The sequence below is a fragment of the Phyllobates terribilis genome, unplaced genomic scaffold (genome assembly GCF_046119375.1).
Source record: "Phyllobates terribilis strain yellow unplaced genomic scaffold, ASM4611937v1 Scaffold_12__6_contigs__length_324123572, whole genome shotgun sequence".
Lineage (NCBI taxonomy): Eukaryota > Metazoa > Chordata > Amphibia > Anura > Dendrobatidae > Phyllobates > Phyllobates terribilis.
Window position 1 is genome coordinate 162,590,170 of NW_027362772.1, and position 14,352 is coordinate 162,604,521.

The following is a 14,352-nucleotide window of genomic DNA, read 5'->3' on the forward strand; positions in this document are numbered from 1 at the left end:
GATTATAGTTATCTCAACCTAGCTGTCTACCATCTGATCAAATAGTTGATCTTTTGTTTCCGCTGGAGACAAGCTGCGGTCAGAGGAGCCTTCCGGCGAGTTTCTCCTCTCTGTTAATGCAAAAACATTGAATGCTCGGACGGACAGAACTTTAAGTGTATGGGGGACTTCGGAAAGATAGCTGTTGGCTGATTGAGCATTTATAATGTGTGGACGCCTTAAAGGAGTTGTCCCAGCTTCTTAAATGGATAAAATTGCTAAGTGCTTGTAAAAACAATCTACTTTACTATTTACCTATCTTTAAAAATGATTTCTGTTCTCAAAAATAGAGGAATTTTTAATTCAACAGATTACTGCTCATTGCTTAGGTTATCGGCCACCTCTGCAGTCTCTTAGTGGTGACCATTCGCCTAGGCACAGCGTGCAGCGCTTACTAGCTCTTTGCTCTAGAGCTTGAAAGCGCTGCTGTGTAGCTGGTGGGATCGGTAGATCTGGCAAGCTTCAGTGCCTCTGTGCTCCTCTGATGTTTTGCTCGCAGCATCGGAGGGCACACAGTTTAGGCATACAGCCATGCCACTGGTTTGAACTGTCAGTCATTAGGAGTGAATCACCCACGGGCAAGCAGGAAGCTAGGAGGCAAGGGAGTGGTGTGGTCCTGAATAGGGATGAGCGGACAAGTGGAAGTTCGGTTTCCGGTACCCTACCGGAACTTTACTACAAAGTTCGGTTCGAGTACCAGACTATACCCAAACTTGAGCTAGAACTCGAACCCCATTGAAAACAATGGAGACTCGAACTTTTGAGCTGGAAAATATTCTCTCTCTCTCTTCCCCCGGAACTCCAAATATTGCATCAGACTTCCGAGAGAAGTCCGTGTTCGGCGTTTAACACCGAACGCTAACTGTCCGGAACGAACCTCGCTTTTCTCTACTCCTGAAGGCAGAACGTGAGAAATCCCTTTTAAGTCCTTCTTCAGGCTGATAACTCTAAGGTCAGGGTCACACGACCATTTTTCTCTAATCCAAGAAAATCGGTCTGATTATTCTAATCACACTCTGATCAGAAAAGTTTCTCCACTTTCTCTGTATTGTCAGTCCGTGAAAATCCCATCACACTCGGATGTCATCCGAGTGCAGAGCAATTTTTTCCACGGATCCATAAAGTTAAATGGCCGAGTGCGATCCGATTCTCGGAGGAAAATCGTGCATGTAAAAATCGGATGCGTGCACGGCCCCATAGAATAGGATAGGGACATACGATCGCAGTCTCTTATGCCCAGGGCTGCCATATGTGAGGTGTGTAAATGTCGTGCTCGGACACTTACTCACCCCCCAAGTGAAAATGGCAGCCTCCAGTGGCTAATGTAAAAATGAATAAATAAGTTGTACCTTTAATTTTGTATTAAAAATAATTGATTATATCATCAATAATTATTAATACAAAATAAAAAATTGCGGCACCTTCCCTTTAAGTTGTGATTTTTCTGTATAATATTTGTGTTGATATATTACATTTATTGGGTTACAGATGTAACTAGCAAGCGTGCCAGTGGGTGATACCCATTACCATACTGGTTGGCAACCTCTGTTATGGAAAGATGAAAAACAACATAGACTAATGCAACTAAACATGGCTGAAACTCGAAGACAAAATCTATATTTAATTATGTTTGTTTAATGTGTCCTTAAAAAATCCACCCACATAGTTGTGTCATCGTCATCTGGATGTAGAACCAAACAGGTCAGGCGGCCTATTAATTCCATGGGGAGATGTCCTATTTATGATATGGGGAATATCTGCCAAGTATGACTTCACATGTCCTATTCACATATGTTACTAGACCGTATCTGCTCGTTTCAGACACCTCCAGGTACAGGATCCATGAGAGAACTACAAAGCATGGGGTAATGAGTACAGACAACCAATATTGCTCCCTATCCAGTGGGGCTCTATATACTTTAATATGGTGTAAGCTTAAAAAGCAGCGCAGTCAAACCGCTGTATCGGAGATCGGAACACAGAAGACGGACTGGCCGATGGCTCTACCCACCCGAGCGAGACAGCTGCTTAGATATATCAAGCTGTCATGTTCAGGTTAGGAGAGCCACCGGCCAGTCCAAGCATTAGGTTCCGATCTCGGCCCGATTTATATGGCCGTCTGACAGCACCCTAAAACTGAGTGGTTATAAATATTTAAGGGGGTTGTCCAGAATTAGAAAAACATGACTGCCTTCTTCAAAAAAAATGTACACAAGTGGGGTTTTTTTTGGAGGATGGCACACATGTCCTTACAACCACTTAGTTGCGCTCTAAAGTTTTATACACTTTTCAGGACTTGGGGGCTCATTCTGACGTCAGTTTTTCACGTACGACTTTTTCCCAAATAGAACTTGCATCTATTATAGTCTTTGGGCTCGTTCACATGTCTGTGTTTTTTCAGACTGAGTTGCACCAAGACGCGGTGTCATGTCCCTGACTCGCCCCCTGGGCCGTGGGGCACCCGGAACCGGGCTTCGGTGCAATGTTGGGGGTAGTAGTGGCAACCCGATCCCGTGGCTCAGGGTGGTCAGACCAAATGCTGTGGCAGTCTATTTGTAGAGTTATGAATGTCCGACTATGCCACCCGTGGATTGCGGTCAGGGATGACCGCCGCTGCAAGGCAGACCGCCGAGGCTGATGTTGGTGCGCAGCACAGGGATAGGATAACTCCCCACGGGAAGAGAGTAGCCTCAGGGCAGTGTAATAGGATGCTGGGGGTGATGGTGCAAGCTGCACTAATAAGGGTTCAGAGTCTGCTTCAAAATGTCCAGGGTCTTTATTGTAGTTAGTACTAATGACCCAACAGGAGTACAGGGTAGGAATGGGCCTGGGTGTCTGAGAACATTCGGGCGAGCCCCACTAGTCAGGGTGAGTGGGTAGGCCTACCGTACTCTCTCTGCCCTTGCTGACTATCCCCCTTTTCGTGGTGTGATAGCCCACGTCCCTGAGCTGGCCGTGTACTACGCCTGTATGGCTTGCGACTCGGGCCTTAGGTTCCTGTTGCTTCTCCGTGCTGTACCGGTCCCTCTGCGTGGCGGAGCCTCCAGGCTTCTCAGGCCAAGGAACCTGAAATCCCTCGCAGGTCGGTTATCTGCTCCCGGGCTTGCAACCCTGACAGCCTCGGACCCCAGTGTCCGGTTGTGTAATCCTCTCTCAGCCAGGACCGGCTCTCGTCGCCTCTGTCCCTGGCTTTCTGTTCCTCCTCTGCCTCCCGGACTCCTCAGCTGCTGCTGACCTGTCCCTTTCCTCTGGGAACCCTTCTGGATGCTTCAGAAGTGGGTCCTGGTCTCTCTAACCCTGCTCTCAGTTCCAGCTTTTTATAGGGGCAGCCTGCTCCCCCTACTGGCCTGGGACAGGAGGTGCTGCATGCTAATGGTCCCTGACCAGGGAACCTCCCTCCTGCTCTCAGACACAGCCTTTAATATTTGTGGCATCCAGGCCTGGGGTGACACATCCCCATTTGATCCGAGTCAATGCAAGTCTAAATTGGATGGGAGAAATTTGAGAATACTTATTGCACACACAGAAAAAAAGCCCAAAAAACAAAAACGAAACTCTGAGAGTAAAAACTTAAACACTGACCAAACTACTAAAAATCGGATCCCAAGTATTGATGAAACTCGGTCTGGCCGTTTCGAGAAAAAACACCGATGTCTGATTGTGCTTTGTAAACTGGTGACAGTACATTTTATTAATCTGCCCAATAGGGGAATATATAAGGAGTGAAATGTTCCAGAATTCTACCATATTTTGGTAAAATTAGTTGGTGTAGACGTATGCCAACCATGAGTTGATATAAGAGATATGTATATTATGCCTAATGGATGGTTAATAGTTTATGCCACATGGGCCACTTTCATAAATTTGGTTCAATTTGTAAAGTTTTTGCCAAAGCACTAGTGCGTGCCCTCATCATCTCCCACCTCGACTACTGCAACCTCCTGCTCTGTGGCCTCCCTTCTATCACTCTTGCACCCCTTCAATCTATCCTAAACTCTGCTGCCCGACTAATCCACCTGTCCCCCACTACTCTCCGGCCTCTCCTCTTTGTCAATCCCTTCACTGGCTCCCCATTACCCAGAGAATCAAGTTCAAGACCCTAACCTTGGCATACAAAGCCATCTCCTCCATATATCTGTGACCTAGTCTCTCGGTACATACCTGCAGGCAACCTCCGATCCTCACAAGATCTCCTTCTCTACTCCCCTCTTATCTCCTCTTCCCACAATCGCATACAAGATTTCTCCCGTGCATCCCCCTACTCTGGAACTCTCTACCCCGACATACCAGACTCTCGCCTACCATGGAAGCCTTCAAAAGGAACCTGAAGACCCACCTCTTCCGACAAGCCTACAACCTGTAGTAACCACCGCTCCACTCCACCGCTCCACGATCAGCTCTACCCTCCACCTACTGTGTCCTCACCCATCCCTTGTAGACTATGAGCCCTCGCTGGCAGGGTCCTCGCTCCTCCTGTACCAGTCGCTGACTCGTTTTGTTCAAGATTATTGTACTTGTTTTTTATTATGTATACCCTCTTTTTCACATGTAAAATGCCATGGAATAAATGGTGGTATAATATTAATAAGTTATAATAATAACTATGGATCAACCCAAACATGATGTCATGAAGTCACCTTGAATACTACAAATAGTACGGTATATAATTAATTTTTGAATCAGAATGATTGGACACTGGCTGAACCTGATTGGACCGGCCAACCATCCAACGTCTATGGTGGCCTCCTGCCTTTTTTCTTACAACAGCAGATGTTGGAAGAGATAAGGATCAGGCCAGTAGATTGTTCTTGGGGAGTTAAGAGGTATCCGGCAGAAGTTTTCCCTCCTTTTCCTACTGAGAACAAATGGATGCTTGAATGATTGAAAGATACAGGCATTGGCCAAATGCGTATTCAGGCTCCGTCAACAGCTATCTAATAAGTATAGTCAGGCTTTTCCTAGAGCCTCTTTCAGATGTCCTCTTTTCAAGAATAGGACATAAACCCATTATAGTCTATGGGCATGTTCATGAGTCCTTTTTTTAAGAACCGATGGTCTGCAAAAAAACAAACAAAATGGAGACAGCAAAAAAAACAAACAAAATGAAAACATCCTTATTTATGATCCAATTTATAGATCAAGCCCAAGTGAAAGGTTCTAACAAAAAAGCAGACAGCACTTGGATATCATCCTCCCACGTGTCATCCGAGTGTCGTTCATTCTTTACTGTTAATGACTTGAATGTTTTTTAATTTTTTTTTGCATGGTAAAAATGGATATGCGGAACAAAAATGGATGAAAATAAGAACTGGCACACTGATATAAAATGCTCCATTTTTTTTTCGTATGTAAAAAAATCCTGACATCTGATGGAGTCCTAATCGATTGCTTACAGAAAACTTGAAAATGCGCAAAGCCATTTAATAGTTTCCATATGTGATCTTCTTCTAGTCTTTGTATCTTACTTTTTTAGACTTTTAGTGTATACAGTGGGTACGGAAAGTATTCAGACCCCTTTAAATTTTTCACTCTTTGTTTCATTGCAGACATTTGGTAAATTCCAAAAAGTTATTTTTTTTCTCATTAAAGTACACTCTGCACACCATCTTAACTGAAAAAAAACAGAAATGTAGAAATTTTTGCAAATTTATTAAAAAAGAAAAACTGAAATATCACATGGTCATAAGTATTCAAACCCTTTGCTCAGTATTGAGGAGAAGCCCTCTTTTGAGTACAGACAGTGAATCTTCTTGAGAATGATGCAACAAGTTTTTCACACCTGGATTTGGGGATCCTCTGCCATTCTTCCTTGCAGATCCTCTCCAGTTCCGTCAGGTTGGATGGTGAACGTTGGTGGACAGCCATTTTCAGGTCTATCCAGAGATGCTCAATTGGGTTTAGGTCTGTGGTCTGGCTGGGCCAGTCAAGAATGGTCATAGAGTTGTTCTGAAGCCACTCCTTTGTTATTTTAGCTGTGTGATTAGGGTCATTGCCTTGTTGGAAGGTGAACCATCGGCCAAGTCTGAGGTCCAGAGCACTCTGGAAAAGGTTTTCATCCAGGATATCTCTGTACTTGGCTGTATTCATGTTTCCTTCAATTGCAACCAGTCGTCCTGTCCCTGTAGCTGAAAAACACCCCAATAACATGATGCTGCCACCACCATGTTTCACTGTTGGGATTGTATTGGGCAGGTGATGAGCAGTGCCTGGTTTTCTCCACACATGCCGCTTAGAATTATCACCAAAAAGTTCTATCTTCATCTCATAAGACCAAAGAATCTTATTTCTCATAGTCTGGGTGTCCTTCATGTGTTTTTGAGCAAACTCTATGGGGGCTTTCAAATGTCTTGCACTGAGGAGAGGCTTCTGTTGGGCCACTCTGACATAAATGCCCGACTGGTGGAGGGCTGCAGTGATAGTTGACTTTGTGGAACTTTCTCCCATCTCCCTACTGCATCTCTGGAGCTCAGCCACAGTGATCTTGGGGTTCTTCTTTACCTCTCTCACCAAGGATCTTCTCCCACGATTGCTCAGTTTGGCTGGACGGTCAGGTCTAAGAAGACTTCTGGTGGTCCCAAACTTCTTCCATTTAAAGATTATGGAGGCCACTGTGCTCTTAGGAACCTTGAGTAATGCAGAAATTCTTTTGTAACCTTCACCAGATCTGTGCCTTGCCACAATTCTGTCTCTGAGCTCCTTGGGCTGATCCTTTGAGCCCATGATTCTCATTTGGTGACATGCACTGTGAGCTGTGAGGTCTTATATATACAGGTGTGTGCCTTTCCAAATCAAGTCCTATTAGTTTAATTAAGCACAGCTGGTCTCCAATGAAAGAGTAGAACCATCTCAAGGAGGATCACAAGGAAATGGACAGCATGTGACTTAAATATGAGTGTCTGAGCAAAGGGTCTGAATACTTATGACCATGTGATATTTCAGTTTTTCTTTTTTAATAAATTTGCAAACATTTCTACATTTCTGTTTTTTTTTCAGTCAAGATGGGGTGCAGAGTGGACTTTAATGAGAAAAAATGAACTTTTTAGAATTTACCAAATGGCTGCAATGAAGCAAAGAGTGAAACATTTAAAGGGGTCTGAATACTTTCCGTACCCACTGTATATGTAGTAAAAGCTTATTTAATGGTGTATATGTTCGCCCACCATCCCCCATCTCCAAATTTACAAGTAAATGTTGGTTCCAGAAATGTAGGGAGATAACTGGGATTGCCTTAGGTCATCAGAAGCTGACATGTGAATAGAGCCAGACGTATTTAACATAACAACATATGGGTTACATTAGTGTCCTGAAGCTCTGTGTACGTGGACTGTTATGTAAGGTATTATACCTTATAGAAAAAAAGAATTAAGATAATGCTATAGAGGAGGGCAGTATCGGATTGAGGTGGCAAGGGCCCACCGGTTTCATTGACTCTAGGGGCCCACTGTTAAGCTACATGCAAACATTAAATTACATTCATTCACAAACGTACGTATGCCCCTATACAGTATTAAACTTGGTAGTTTGCTGAATGAATGATGAGATGATGCTATTTTCTGTAGATAGTGAATCAAATGTATTGGGCCAAAAACTGCTCATGTTTGGGGGTAAGTGACTTACTCCTGAAGAGGGGCCCACCGGAGGGATCACCTGTTACCCTGTGGGCAAGTCCGAGCCTGGAGGAGGGTTAATGTCCGCCAGGGACAAATGTGAATGGGACAATTTGCTATGACGTGGGTTGGCATTGTTTCATTAGGAGGTTGGAGTTCTATTGCTGGGCGAGCAGCTGGCATAGGTGCAATGATGACAGTTCCAGGTTCCTAAGGAAAAACTAAGGACCCCTTTGCCACCTAGAAAAAATACACTATTATACATTGCACTTGGAAAGTGAAACTCTGCTTTTAAAGGTAACTTGGCATGGCCACAAATACTATTTACCTGCAGATATATGGTTATTCTGCAGGTAAATAGTGTTAAAACCCAGCCTGGCTGCCTTAATGGAGTAGCGGCTCCAGGGAGAAAATGAACTTATATCTTCCCTGCAGCCGCTCACTTTCAGTCATCCAGTTATAGTTATCTCTCACTCCCTGGCACTATGATTCACAGCGTGCTCTGCAGCATATGTGTGCTGTGTTTATGTGCAGAGAGTGGCTGTGTCTCATCGGCAGGTGGTGCACGTGGTTCGTGGATCCACTGTGCCACAGGGCCTGGCTTACCTAGGAAGGGGTGTAGCTAAGCGGCTACCTGGTGTTCACTGGAGCTCCTGATGGTGGAGTCAGGCTTGAGCTGCAGGTAGGTGTCAAGTACCACTCCTTGGCAGTCCCCGGTATTGGAGCTGCTGACCCCAAAAGTCAGGTTCGCTGACACGGAAATGTACTTGGGCTTCATTCAGACTACTAGATTTTGGATCCTCTGTAGAGCGATTACTGACATGCAGTCTCAGACAGGGCTGATTCGGAGACTGGTTTTAACAGTCCGGATAGGACATGGACTCAGGTTCCGTTCAGACAACTAGGTTCAGGATCCTCTGCAGAGCGGTTACTGACACGCAGTTTCAGACAGCCCTGATTCAGAGACTGGTTTTAGCAATCAGGATATACAGAATGCATGGATAGGCATACGTTCAGACACATGGGTCTTGGATATAGATTCATGTACCACAAAAGAGGCTTCAGGGTTCAGGACTGGCCAAACAAGGACCAGGGACTACGGGTTCAGGACTGGTCACACAAGGACCAGGGACTACGGTTCTGGACTGGCCACACAAGGACCAGGGACAACGGGTTCTGGACTAGCCACACAAGGAACAGGGACTTCAAGTTCAGGACACTGGCCACACAAGGACCAGGGAACCTAACAACTCACTAGTTTCACTTCACACTAATGGTACAATGTTGCTTTGGCATCTCCCTATTAGGGAGGGTGCCTTTTATGGAAGATGCCTCCCAGCTATTGGCTGGGGGCATCTTAGCAGGTGCACCAGCTGGCCCTTTAAGAACAGGACAGCGTGAGCACTAGGCGCGCCGCTGGGAGCTCAGAGAGTCAGGAAGCAGGGATAACACCAAGGGACATGCCACACGGCCGGGGAGGTATGTCGGCATCCCTGCATGGAGGGAACCATTGTGGGGCACTGGCATTAACTTTACAGGCTGTCAATCAATGTGCAGGGGAATGATTACATCCTCTCACTGTATATAATGAGCGATAACAGTAACCATTCCTTTGACCGTCCCAATGACTAGGAGTGAGCGGCTACAGGGAGAAGATAACTTCCTTTTCTCCCTGTAGCTGCTCTTCCAGTAAGGCAGCCAGGAACAATTTTATTGTCATTTACCTGAAAATTAACCCCATATCTAGAGGTAAATATTATTTTTGGATATGACAGGTTACCTTTAAATTTTGCATTGGTGCCCAGGAGCTTCAAGTTACAAGTTGGGCATGACTGGACTGAGATAAAATTTTGCGTGGGCGCCAGTGTGGGGGCATCATGTCCAATAATGCAACAACTGCTATGCTCCAGTATTTGGACACAGTTGTGTGAGGTTAAATAACTATGTGATACATCATGTCTGGACATCATTACCGTCTGGTCTCTACTATATACACATTGTTTGTATCAGTCCTAATCTACATGCACCACTCTCTTCAGCATAAATGTGAAAATCTTCCCTTTAAGTTCTCTTAAGGCTGGAATCACACATGTATTTTTTTGAACCAATGCCAAAAATAAATTCAAAAGCAATAAGAATATTAAGGAACGACTTCTCTTTCCTGCTCTACTTCTATCTAAAAAAACTGCACCAAAAAATTGATTCCAGTCGAGTTATTTTGCCACAACCCCAGAATAAAAAGGAAAGGTGGTCAGTTTAAAATCCTCACTTAGAGGTTTTTTTTTCACACTTGATTTTTTTTCAACGGGTCCGTGAAAAAATCGGACCACACTCTGATGACATCCGAATGCGGTCCGATTTTCACAGACTGACAGAATAGAGAACGTGGCAAAAACCTTTTTTTATTTCTCCACGTACGAGAAAAACGGATGACACTCGGACCGATCAAACTCTGATCAAAGTCTGAAAATAATCAGTCAGTTTTTCTCGTACGTGGAACAATTGAAATTTTGAATGAGATTTTAGAAAGCGCTACAGCACATCATTACCTTGGGTGAACAGGATAAGTAGCAAAATTGGCCAAAGTAGAAAAATTGCCCAAAAGAGAACAATTTCTCCAAAATGTGCCAGCTTCAGCTGGACAGTGCCCGATCGGCACTCTTATGTTGACACACAGGGGTGGGCATACTATTGGTGCAACTGGTGCAGTCAAACAGGGCCCCAAGAGTTAAGGGGGACACATCCACCTCCAAAGCAGCAAGCAGGTTTTATCACAGACACACAAAGTGTTACATTATGGTGAGCTATTGGACTGCAAAGGGCCCAAATACTCTTCTGGTACAGGGGCCCTCTTCTGTCTCTGTCTGCCTTTGCTGACATAAGATGTCATGTCAAACATGTATCAAAGATAATTAAACATCAGATGCAGATTAATGCATGAGGGAAAGGAAGGGGCCAGGATGAGGGACATCATTACAGGGAAGGTACACAGGATGGGGGACATTATTACAGTAAGGGGCCAGGACAGGGGACATTATTACAGGAAAGAGGCACATGATGGGGGACATTATTATAATAAGGGGCCAGGATGGGAAACATTATTACAGGAAAGAGGCACAGGATGGGGCACATTGTTACAGTAAGGGGCCAGGATGGGGTACATTATTACAAGAAAGGGGCACAGGATGGGGGACATTATTACAGGAAAGGGGCACAGGATGGGGCACATTTTTACAGTAAGGGGCCAGGATGGGGTACATTATTACAGGAAAGAGGTACAGGATGGGGGACATTATTATAGTAAGGGGCCAGGATGGGGCACATTGTTACAGGAAAGAGGCACAGGATGAGGGACATTATTACAGTAAGGGGCCAGGATTAGGCACATTATTACAGGAAAGAGGCACAGGATGGGGGACATTCTTACAGGAAGGGGCAGGATGGGGGACATTATGACAGTAAGGGGCCAGGACAGGGGACATTATTACAGGAAAGAGGCACATGATGGGGGACATTATTATAATAAGTGGCCAGGATGGGGAACATTATTACAGGAAAGAGGCACAGGATGGGGCACATTGTTACAGTAAGGGGCCACGATGGGGTACATTATTACAAGAAAGGGGCACAGGATGGGGGACATTATTACAGTAAGGTGCTAGGATGCGGCACATTATTACCGAAAAGGGGCACAGGATGGGGAAAACATTATAGTAAGGGGCCAGGATGGGGTACATTATTACAGGAAAGGGGCACAGGATGAGGGACATTATTACAGTAAGGGGCCAGGATGGGGTACATTATTACAGGAAAGAGGTACAGGATGGGGGACATTATTATAGCAAGGGGCCAGGATGGGGCACATTGTTATAGGAAAGAGGCACAGGATGAGGGACATTATTACAGTAAGGGGCCAGGATTAGGCACATTATTACAGGAAAGAGGCACAGGATGGGGGACATTCTTACAGGAAGGGGCAGGATGGGGGACATTATGACAGTAAGGGGCTAGGATAGGGTACATAATTACAGGAAAGAGGCATAGGATGGGCGATATTATTACAGTAAGGGGACAGAATGGGGCACATTATTACAGGAAAGAGGCACAGGATGGGGACATTATTACAGGAAGGGGTCAGGATGGGGCACATTATTACAGGAAAGGGCCAGGGTGGGGTACATTATTACAGGAAAGTGGCACAGTATGGGGGACATTATTACAGTAAGGGGCTAGGATGGGGAACATTATTACAAGAAAGGGCCAGGAGGGGGTACATTATTACAGGAAAAGGGCACAGGATGGGGGACATTCTTACAGGAAGGGGCAGGATGGGGGACATTATAACAGTAAGGGGCCAGGACAGGGGACATTATTACAGGAAAGAGGCACATGATGGGGGACATTATTATAATAAGGGGCCAGGATGGGGAACATTATTACAGGAAAGAGGCACAAGATGGGGCACATTGTTACACTAAGGGGCCAGGATGCGGTACATTATTACAAGAAAGGGGCACAGGATGGGGGACATTATTACAGTAAGGTGCTAGGATGGGGCACATTATTACCGAAAAGGGGCACAGGATGGGGAAAACATTATAGTAAGGGGCCAGGATGGGGTACATTATTACAGGAAAGGGGCACAGGATGAGGGACATTATTACAGTAAGGGGCCAGGATGGGGTACATTATTACAGGAAAGAGGTACAGGATGGGGGACATTATTATAGCAAGGGGCCAGGATGGGGCACATTGTTATAGGAAAGAGGCACAGGATGAGGGACATTATTACAGTAAGGGGCCAGGATTAGGCACATTATTACAGGAAAGAGGCACCGGATGGGGGACATTCTTACAGGAAGGGGCAGGATGGGGGACATTATGACAGTAAGGGGCTAGGATGGGGTACATAATTACAGGAAAGAGGCATAGGATGGGCGATATTATTACAGTAAGGGGACAGGATGGGGCACATTATTACAGGAAAGAGGCACAGGATGGGGACATTATTACAGGAAGGGGTCAGGATGGGGCACATTATTACAGGAAAGGGCCAGGATGGGGTACATTATTACAGGAAGGGGTCAGGATGGGGTACTTTATTACAGGAAAGTGGCACAGTATGGGGGACATTATTACAGTAAGGGGCTAGGATGGGGAACATTATTACAAGAAAGGGCCAGGAGGGGGTACATTATTACAGGAAAAGGGCACAGGATGGGGGACATTCTTACAGGAAGGGGCAGGATGGGGGACATTATGACAGTAAGGGGCCAGGACAGGGGACATTATTACAGGAAAGAGGCACATGATGGGGGACATTATTATAATAAGGGGCCAGGATGGGGAACATTATTACAGGAAAGAGGCACAGGATGGGGCACAATGTTACAGTAAGGGGCCAGGATGGGGTACATTATTACAAGAAAGGGGCACAGGATGGGGGACATTATTGCAGTAAGGTGCTAGGATGGGGCACATTATTACCGAAAAGGGGCACAGGATGGGAAAAACATTATAGTAAGGGGCCAGGATGGGGTACATTATTACAGGAAAGGGGCACAGGATGAGGGACATTATTACAGTAAGGGGCCAGGATGGGGTACATTATTACAGGAAAGAGGTACAGGATGGGGGACATTATTATAGCAAGGGGCCAGGATGGGGCACATTGTTATAGGAAAGAGGCACAGGATGAGGGACATTATTACAGTAATGGGCCAGGATTAGGCACATTATTACAGTAAAGAGGCACAGGATGGGGGACATTCTTACAGGAAGGGGCAGGATGGGGGACATTATGACAGTAAGGGGCTAGGATGGGGTACATAATTACAGGAAAGAGGCATAGGATGGGCGATATTATTACAGTAAGGGGACAGGATGGGGCACATTATTACAGGAAAGAGGCACAGGATGGGGACATTATTACAGGAAGGGGTCAGGATGGGGCACATTATTACAGGAAAGGGCCAGGATGGGTTACATTATTACAGGAAGGGGTCAGGATGGGGTACATTATTACAGGAAAGTGGCACAGTATGGGGGACATTATTACAGTAAGGGGCTAGGATGGGGAACATTATTACAAGAAAGGGCCAGGAGGGGGTACATTATTACAGGAAAAGGGCACAGGATGGGGGACATTATTACAGGAAGGGGCCAGGATGGGGGACATTATTACAGTAAGGGGCTAGGATGTGGTACATTGGTTCATTATTACAGAAAGGAGGCACAGGATGCAGAACATTATTACAGTAAGGGACCAGGATTGGGCGCATTATTACCGGATGGTGGCACAGGATGGGGGACATTATTACAGTAAAGGGGCACAGGATGAGGGGCATTATTACAGTAAGGGGCCAGGATGGGACACATTATTACAGGAAAGGGGCACAGGATGGGGTACATTATTACAGGAAAGAGGCATGGGATGGGGGAAATTATTACAGTAAGCAGCCAGGATGAGGCACCTTATTACAGGAAAGAGGCACAGGATGGAGGACATTATTACAGTAAGGGGCCAGGATGGAGCACATTATTACAGGAAAGAGGCACAGGATGGGGTACATTACTACAGGAAAGAGGCACAGGATGGGGGACATTATTACAGGAAGAGGCCAGGATGGGGGACATTATTACAGTAAGGGGCTAGGATGTGGTACATTATTACAGAAAGGAGGCACAGGATGTAGAACATTATTAC